The following is a 7920-nucleotide window of genomic DNA, read 5'->3' on the forward strand; positions in this document are numbered from 1 at the left end:
CCTGATATGATAAGTCATTTATAACACGCCTGTACAAAAGTGTTTCTAGGTGCGACAAGACAAGGAAGGGAATGCAGAAGGAGGACAAAACAACGATCTTACTAGGCCTTGTGACATTCAGATTGCGCAAGTGTGGGGGGGGAGAAGTGCCAAGGGGAGGGGAGAGTGCAAAGGAACACATAAGTGCTGTCAGGAGGTTGCTCATAAGTACAGGGAGTCAGGGGACTGTAGGGTTGCATGTACAGGCCCTAAGTCATTGGGGGCCCAGAGGCAGTGCAAGGGCAACTGGTCATACAGGAGCCTGGTCCCGTACGTTCAATGGATGGCCAGGTAACCAGTTTGCGCAGCAGACAGGGGCCTCACCAAACAAGAGGGTGAGAGAAAGTGCAAGTAACATTTTATTTGTACAAAGACACACTTGGTACATTAACAAACATTTGGAAAATATTTTTTGGGGATACCTCCCCCCATTGTTCCTTTGCAAATTTACCACAAAATGACAGTGACTTTACAGTGACATTACATCAAAATAGCTTGCTTCAATAAAAAAAAAAAAAGATGGCAGTTTTTCATTACTAAAAAGCCTGGGTTGCTGCAATGCACCGTGGCTATATATATACAAAAGAAATTCGAATCAGAGCACCCCATCCGTCGTTGAATTTGAAAAAAATTACATCACAGCAAAATAAGGCACATCTGCGATGCTTTGTGCCCAACGTGTTCCTTATTTGGTGCAAATCAATCCAGCAGTTTTAGCGCTAAGGGTGTTCAATGAAAGCACCATTTTCTCTACAGGAAAATCAGTTGGAGGCGGTGGAAAACAGCTTATCATTGCTTTCTTAATGACTTTTGAACCTCTTAATGAGTGTTCCTCAAAATGCCTAATTTGGTGGCTCCCATAACACAAATTATTTTTGTAAAATTTCCTCCAATTTGATCTAGTGAGCCAAAGGTTACTAACAGTAGAATTTTGGGAAACATCAATGCAAATAGGTTTTATCATAAATAAAGGGCAGTGACTGCTGCCCAATAATATATATATACCTGATAGATTGATGGAGCCTTATAAGGGTGAAACGTGTTCTTAGTTGCCTGAATCTTTGAGAGTTGTCTGTCTTTAGTTGAAAAATCGATGTGTAAAATAGCACTGCCCTATAAAACAAGGACAGAAAAGCTTGCATTTAAGCTCCTTTACTTACCCACAGTGTTTACGTACACGTTGTCTGTGAGTGTGAACATATCTATTTAGAAACAGTTTAAATTGTGGGCGCTTGAGTAAACATATTGAGAGAAACTAGGATGTGTAGCTTTTCTGGGGTTTCTCATCATACAGACCTTGAAGGATTTGCCTGGGGCGTTTTGTGTGTCAGAATGTGCTTGATAGATTTGTGTGCAATGTGGCATTTCTATAGACACACGTGTGCTGGGACTGAAGGATTTTGTGTCAGCAGATTTCATTTATCCTTGCGAACTCAGAATTCTGGCCAAAGATTTCAAATGAATTGAGCCTCTGTAGTAAGGAAAAACAATACAAGTACTACAATTGATTTGGTAAATGCAATAAAATGCTTTTATTGCAATAATTATGAATGTAGCAAAGTTGTTCATCAAATGTTTACACTGTTTGTGTTGTAAGGTTTTTTTTTTAACCAGACATGTGCATATAAAGGAATACACACAGATGCGCGTGCAACTATGCGTTGTGGGACTGAAAATTAGCACACGTGCAAGCTTTTCCACTCCAGACAATTGTCTTACAGGGCAGTGCTTTTTTACATGTAGCTTTTTGAACCCAAGAAAGGCAGCTCTCAAGGATGCTGACATCTGCATAGCATGCCACCCTTATTGGGGGTCATCAGTACAATATCGTCTGACATCCTTGAGCATTGGGCCATCCTTAGCAAACGCCAGGACTGTTATGGTGGGTTTATAAAAGCGTGAAAAAAAATCCTCCACCTGAAACAGGGCCGGTCTTACACAACTGGCTCATATCACTCCCAAACTATAACTCTGTCGTGCGACAAAACCTCTCCTCAATATGAATAAATAATTGCTATATAAATGAAGCTAGTTTTGTCATTCAAGTACTTTACAGAAGAATTCTAATGTGAAAACACAGCTGTTGCTGCCCCTGTATATGGTTTTTCTGTCACCCGCTCTTAGGGAAGGCCTTGCCTGAATGCAGTTTCAAACAGCCCATACTGCAGTGTGACCAGCCTGCAGGGGTCTGAGGGCCCACTGACCACTGGCCCTGTGTTGCAGCCAGGTGTTCTGTTTGTACCACCAAGTATTTCACAAGGGGCAATACTAGACTAACCATATGAATACTTTTCTGATAGTAGGTTATCATTCCAAGATGGACAGTCTGGTACAGTCTTATTGTACTCTTTCAAAATACCTCTCTGCGATTGTGAAAGGGGACAAATAGCACCAATGAGGATTCCTGTATGCTTTGCATTAAATCACAGAGCATTTCGGGACTATAACAGTGATCAGAGATCTCTATATTTGATAAACAAGTCTGTGATAAAAGGATTGTTGTATGTGTGAATCTCTAAATGCATAACCGATGCATGGCTTGTTGCTCACATCATGGTTCACAATATTAACCCTAACATTAAAATGTTTGGGACATTTCACCTTTAGATGTTTGTTATTTTTCATCAGGTTATATTATGCAGCGGTGAAGTGTCTGGCCTACACGCGCTCGCTGCCGAATTATTACCCTTGTCAGAGGGGTCCTGACCTATTCAAGCGTTTGGGCAAAAACAAGTCTCCGAGATGATGAGGTTTGACATTACAGCATCTCTGCAGTGGGCTTGCGAGGATGCACTGCTAGCTTGCAATGGCATCTTTACTCTCTAATTGGCTAACTGCAACATCACGGGCGAATGGTGGTGTCCCACTCCCACCAGTTAATAATCTCCTGTGCTGTAATGTACAATAACGTGCAATGAGGGATATCGCCTGTCCTTCCTCTGGCGCTGCTGGGGGGCCTCCTGAGCCTCAAGGACCCTTTCATTTGAAAAAGTTGAAAGGCCCTGACACCGTCCCAGTGATTCTGGTCACAGTAATCATGAACTTACCTCCAACAGACAGTGGCTCACTGCCCATAATGGCCACGGAATCAGTACACATGGTGGTCATGCAGAGATACACCCAAAGACACAGACACTCAACCTGGTGGCTCTGCAAACGCTCACTGCCCACATCTCTTTCTCATCCCCCACCTGCTGCCTGCAGTGCTAGGCGCCTGCCCGCTGCCCACAAGCAATCAAGGCTCATGTGCTCACACCGACCACCACCACCACTCCCTGCCCATAGATTAATCATGCACTCACTGCCTGAGGCAGGATGTGCTCACGTTTCCCAGGCAGTGGGAAAGAGATTGTGTTATTGCTCTCCTGGGCTGTCAGGCGCAGCGTCTTTCAGCGGGAACGCTGCAGCATGTGTGGGCCATGAGTAATCCCATCACCCGCCTCTTATGGCAGCTCCATCTCATAATTTCCACTGAGACACCCGCTAACCTTTTCTTTCTAAACCACAGACAGACATGGATTAGTGACGGGATTCCGTGCCATGCAGTCTCCACATTTCTATTTCCAAGCTTATTTCTCTCACATCTGATCAAACCCGCGTGTATGTGTAAATGCAGAGTAGATTATCTCCCATATAGAAATGTCCTCCTTATTTCCTTAGAAGCATCGTATTCTATTTTTGAAAGATCATGCAAAATAAAATGACTTTATTCAATAAGAAAACGTGTCATATTTCTTTCTAAATGTTTTTGGTATCGCTGACAAAATGCCATTAATTTTTCAAAAGTTCTGGAGTCAAAAGTTTGGAGTCTGCCTCCACTGCTCTTGCCCCTGTCCACGGCCCGGGGACCATGCACTTACCTGCCCGCAGTGATCATGCACTGGCCTGTCCTCAGTGACCACAGATTACACAACTGTGAGCGCGCACTCACGTGACTCACTTGCCGGCAACGTACTCTGGTATCTTGGGCGGTTGCAATGCCAGGCGCGCAGGGCTAGTGTTGTAAACTCAGGAGTTGGGTTACTATAGTGCTGGGTTGTGTGTGCATTGCACACACGCAAATGTAAACACGCACCCAAACACCGCCAGCGAGTTCTGCCTGTCAGGCTGTTAGGTCACTTCTGCACGGGGAAGTCACTTCCACAGGATTGCACCAGTAACACCTTTCTTCTTCCTGGCAACCAGCTAGGGACGCTTGCGATCTGGCCCAGCCTTCCTCCCCTTTACAATAATCCATCCTGGAAGCCATTCAGATGCAGGACTAAGCTCATTAGCGAATCTTCCAGCCGCGCAGTCCCCACAGGGAGGTTTCCTTTCAAAACAGAGGCTTCGCAGAAGGATTTAGGCGTAGGAATGGAATGTACACACACCAACGCTCCCCACCCCGCGCTAGACATACTATCGACTCCACATCTTCAAATGGGGATGAGTTGTGTGCGTGCGCTGCACGCATAGCCTGGAGGAGGGCATGAGCGCCCATGGGCCTGGCTGGCACCAACAGCACCGGCGCCACCCAGGGCCCGGGAAGTCATAAAGCAACAAATGTTGCTCATTTGCAAATTGCTGCCCTGCCTGAGGGCCGAGGGCAGCTGCGGCTTCTGTGTGCTACGAGCAATACGACTTTGCGGGAGAGCCTCAGGAGAGGTGAGCTATAACAAATGCACTAGCGCCACGCTGGGGCAGCGCCCCCTAGATGCTGACTGACGTCAGGCATCCGCCTGAGCTGCCTGACGCAAAGACCGGCCCTGACCTGAAAGGTGAAACCAGAATATGACATTTCAGCTAAGTCACAAATGCCAGTGCACCGCCTAGTAGCCATCACTGGAAATTCACCCCCAGTTCAGCTCAACATGAGCAATCCATTGTGAGCTCAAAGGCAATCTTTTGTGCTCCAGAAAATTGTCTTTGTTTTAGAGAGCAGTGATATCTTCTACATAGATATTTCAACCGAGGACAAACAGCTCTAACGTATGCTGGGAGCTACATACACATTTCAGCCTAATTACGCATCATAAGGGCTGTATATTCTGGCAACCGTGTGTTTGGAGCATTGGGACATGTTTAGCAAACACCAGCAAAGTTATGGTTTGTTTTTAAAAGCTTGAGAAAAACCCTTCCATCGGAATCTCTCCTGTTTTTTGTTGGAAGGAATAATGAGGTGGCTAGGAATTTAAAAAATATAATAAAAACGTGAACGTGGTTTTCGTACCTATCAAAATTGCCATGAGGCCTATTTGCCAAAAGATTATTTCTGCTACATGCAATTGCCAATGCAGTCATAGGTCCTAAGCCATCTTTGGATTTCACAAATCGACTATCTGATTTAATTTCTCCAAGACTTGGAGTATGTTTGCCTAGAACTGACCCAACATCTTAGGATATTAGTTGAGTATCAACATCTTTATTCCCTTGCCCGATAGATGGATAAACTCCCTCTTTTCCTTTGGAAAATAATGTTTGTAATCCTTTTTCTGATTCAAGAGCATTGGGGTTTAGTAAATGGAGGTATTTTGCACCTTTCGGGATGATATGTTTCCAGATAGTGTTTCTTCTCTTTCAGTTTCTCTCTCACCACAAGGTTTATCTTCACATTCATGTGGATTCTCCGACTGGTCTGGAGCAAACAGAGTTTACGTTTTTCTGCCTTGCCAGTAATAGCCTGTTAGCTCACGATCCCAAGAAAGGTGTTACCCGCACAGGTTGTCATTTGACGGAGTTGCTCCAATCATAGTTTTGAAAAAATGTTGTTTGGCATAATTTGGTTGCATTATAACCTTTTATTCAACAATAAAATTCCAATTGAATAACCTTTTAAATACACATACAAGTTCTATAATATAGGGACATCATGTTTACCTTTGTACAATCTTCTGATTAGTGAAATAACACAAAATGAGAGGCCCCCTCCAGGTCCTGCTGACGGATCCCCCAAAGCTCCTGGAAGAAGTGCATGCCGCGTCACAGACTACCGGGCCTGCTTGGGCCACCCGGCATGCACAATGTGCATGATGATGCTCTCACAGGGGCACGCCTCATACTGTCCTAGAGGAAAGATGTGCATATGGTTTTCAATCAAGCCTTACCTCTCTCATCCGGCAACGAAACAAAGGTGGGTGGCACCTGGCGCCTTGAACTCAAGCATATCAGCCGACACTGTGTGTGGCCAGTGACATTATGATGCACGTGCCCGGCGAAGAGGCTGCTTCTGATGCCAGGACCGCAGGTGGCCCCTGCCAGAGTGCTGGCATTGTAAATGATTCAAGATCCGTGCTGGCAGATGATTCTTTTAGTAGAGGGGCATTAACATCTCCCACAAATTAACACGAGCGACCAAACGTAGCGACGGAGCACTACATATTGTAAAGGAATTTGGGGGAGTTCCTGCTCACAACCATTTTAAAATGTGTTATACCGGTGTGTTTTTATAGATGATTTTGGAATAAAATGTTGTAAAAAGAATCACAATTTACAGTTGCTTCTCTAGCGTAACGCACGAAAACCAAGAGTACACAGGAGCATTTTACAACATTTTCGTGATGCCGGTGTCCCCAACATAGGTCAGCATATCTCCCTTTCATGCATTTAGGCCCAGTAAACGTTCTGGCATTGCTACTGTAAATCATTCATTATGCTAAGCCCATATTATACATAATTCTCAGTGTATATCACTACCAGGAAGCTGCAGCCACAATCTCTGCCTTGGTCAATGGAAATCACTTTTATGCAGCTGTGACCACCAACTATGCCATTATAATCACTGTAAATCATTTGTCTATAAAGCTGTGACCCCAAACTATACCAGAATATCCAATACAGCCCTTTGAATGATGTTGAACAAACAGAACGAGCCACCACTAAAAATACCTTTCAGCTCCCCACCACCAAACACATCTCAGCATCTCCCTTTCACAGACAGACACACAAATAAACACACAGCACCCATGTTTTGGGGCACTCAACATGGTGCAAGGTGGGTCTTGTTTGCACCCAGACTGCATGTTGTAAATACATCTCTTTGGCTCGATTATCACATAAATACTGTAAACAAAAGACTCTGAACTCATTATGTAAACAATTCAATCAGTAAGTAAATCATCCTTGTTCTATAAATACATTCGGTAAATAAATCAACCAAGAGAAAGGGGGCGCTAGTGCCTCCCATTGTTTATGGTCCAAAGCTTAAACGTGGGCCATGAATTGCATAAGCATTGCCCTTCATGATCCCAGATAATGCCTCTCCATCATCAATAGTTCCTTTACATTTCAGATTTATACCAATTTAACGTTCAAACTCCGCAGCCAGGCAGTGAAGCAGAAAGTGCTTGATGGTTTCACAGCATGGTACAATTTTGCCGATCTACATGGCATTTTTAGCCTTGGTATGCCCTTCCATGCCCTCGTGATTTCTAAAGTAGGTAATGGATTTTATACAAGACTCCTATTATCTCGTTCCCTTTTGGGGCAAGGAAAGTAGTCCATTTATTAAGGCGCAATCCCACCAACAGAACAGTAGTCAATATATTCTATGGCACTACTCTTGGTACTCAGTTGCTCATGAATTCCTTGGCAATCTAGTTCGCCCATTCTAACCTTCATCTCTGCCAGTACAGGATAACTTTCAGCTGAATCTGTGTGTTTAAGGTCGGGGTTCTGCATCAGTTCTTTACATTGGGCATCATTCCGAGGTTGGAGGTAGCCATGGCGCTATTAGCGCCATGGCTATCCCCTTACCGCATACCCGGTCCGGGTTCGCTGAATGGGGAATTACCGGTCCATTCCAACCTTGGAGGACCCGGTATTTCCCCATTCAGGGAACCCATCCCCATTCCCATTCGAGCCCCTGTAGGGCCCGTTGTTAGCATGCCGGTCCTTTAGCGGCTC

The sequence above is a fragment of the Ambystoma mexicanum genome, chromosome 3q, assembly GCF_040938575.1.
Source record: "Ambystoma mexicanum isolate Mex_15411 chromosome 3q, UKY_AmexF1_1, whole genome shotgun sequence".
Taxonomy (NCBI): Eukaryota; Metazoa; Chordata; class Amphibia; order Caudata; family Ambystomatidae; genus Ambystoma; species Ambystoma mexicanum.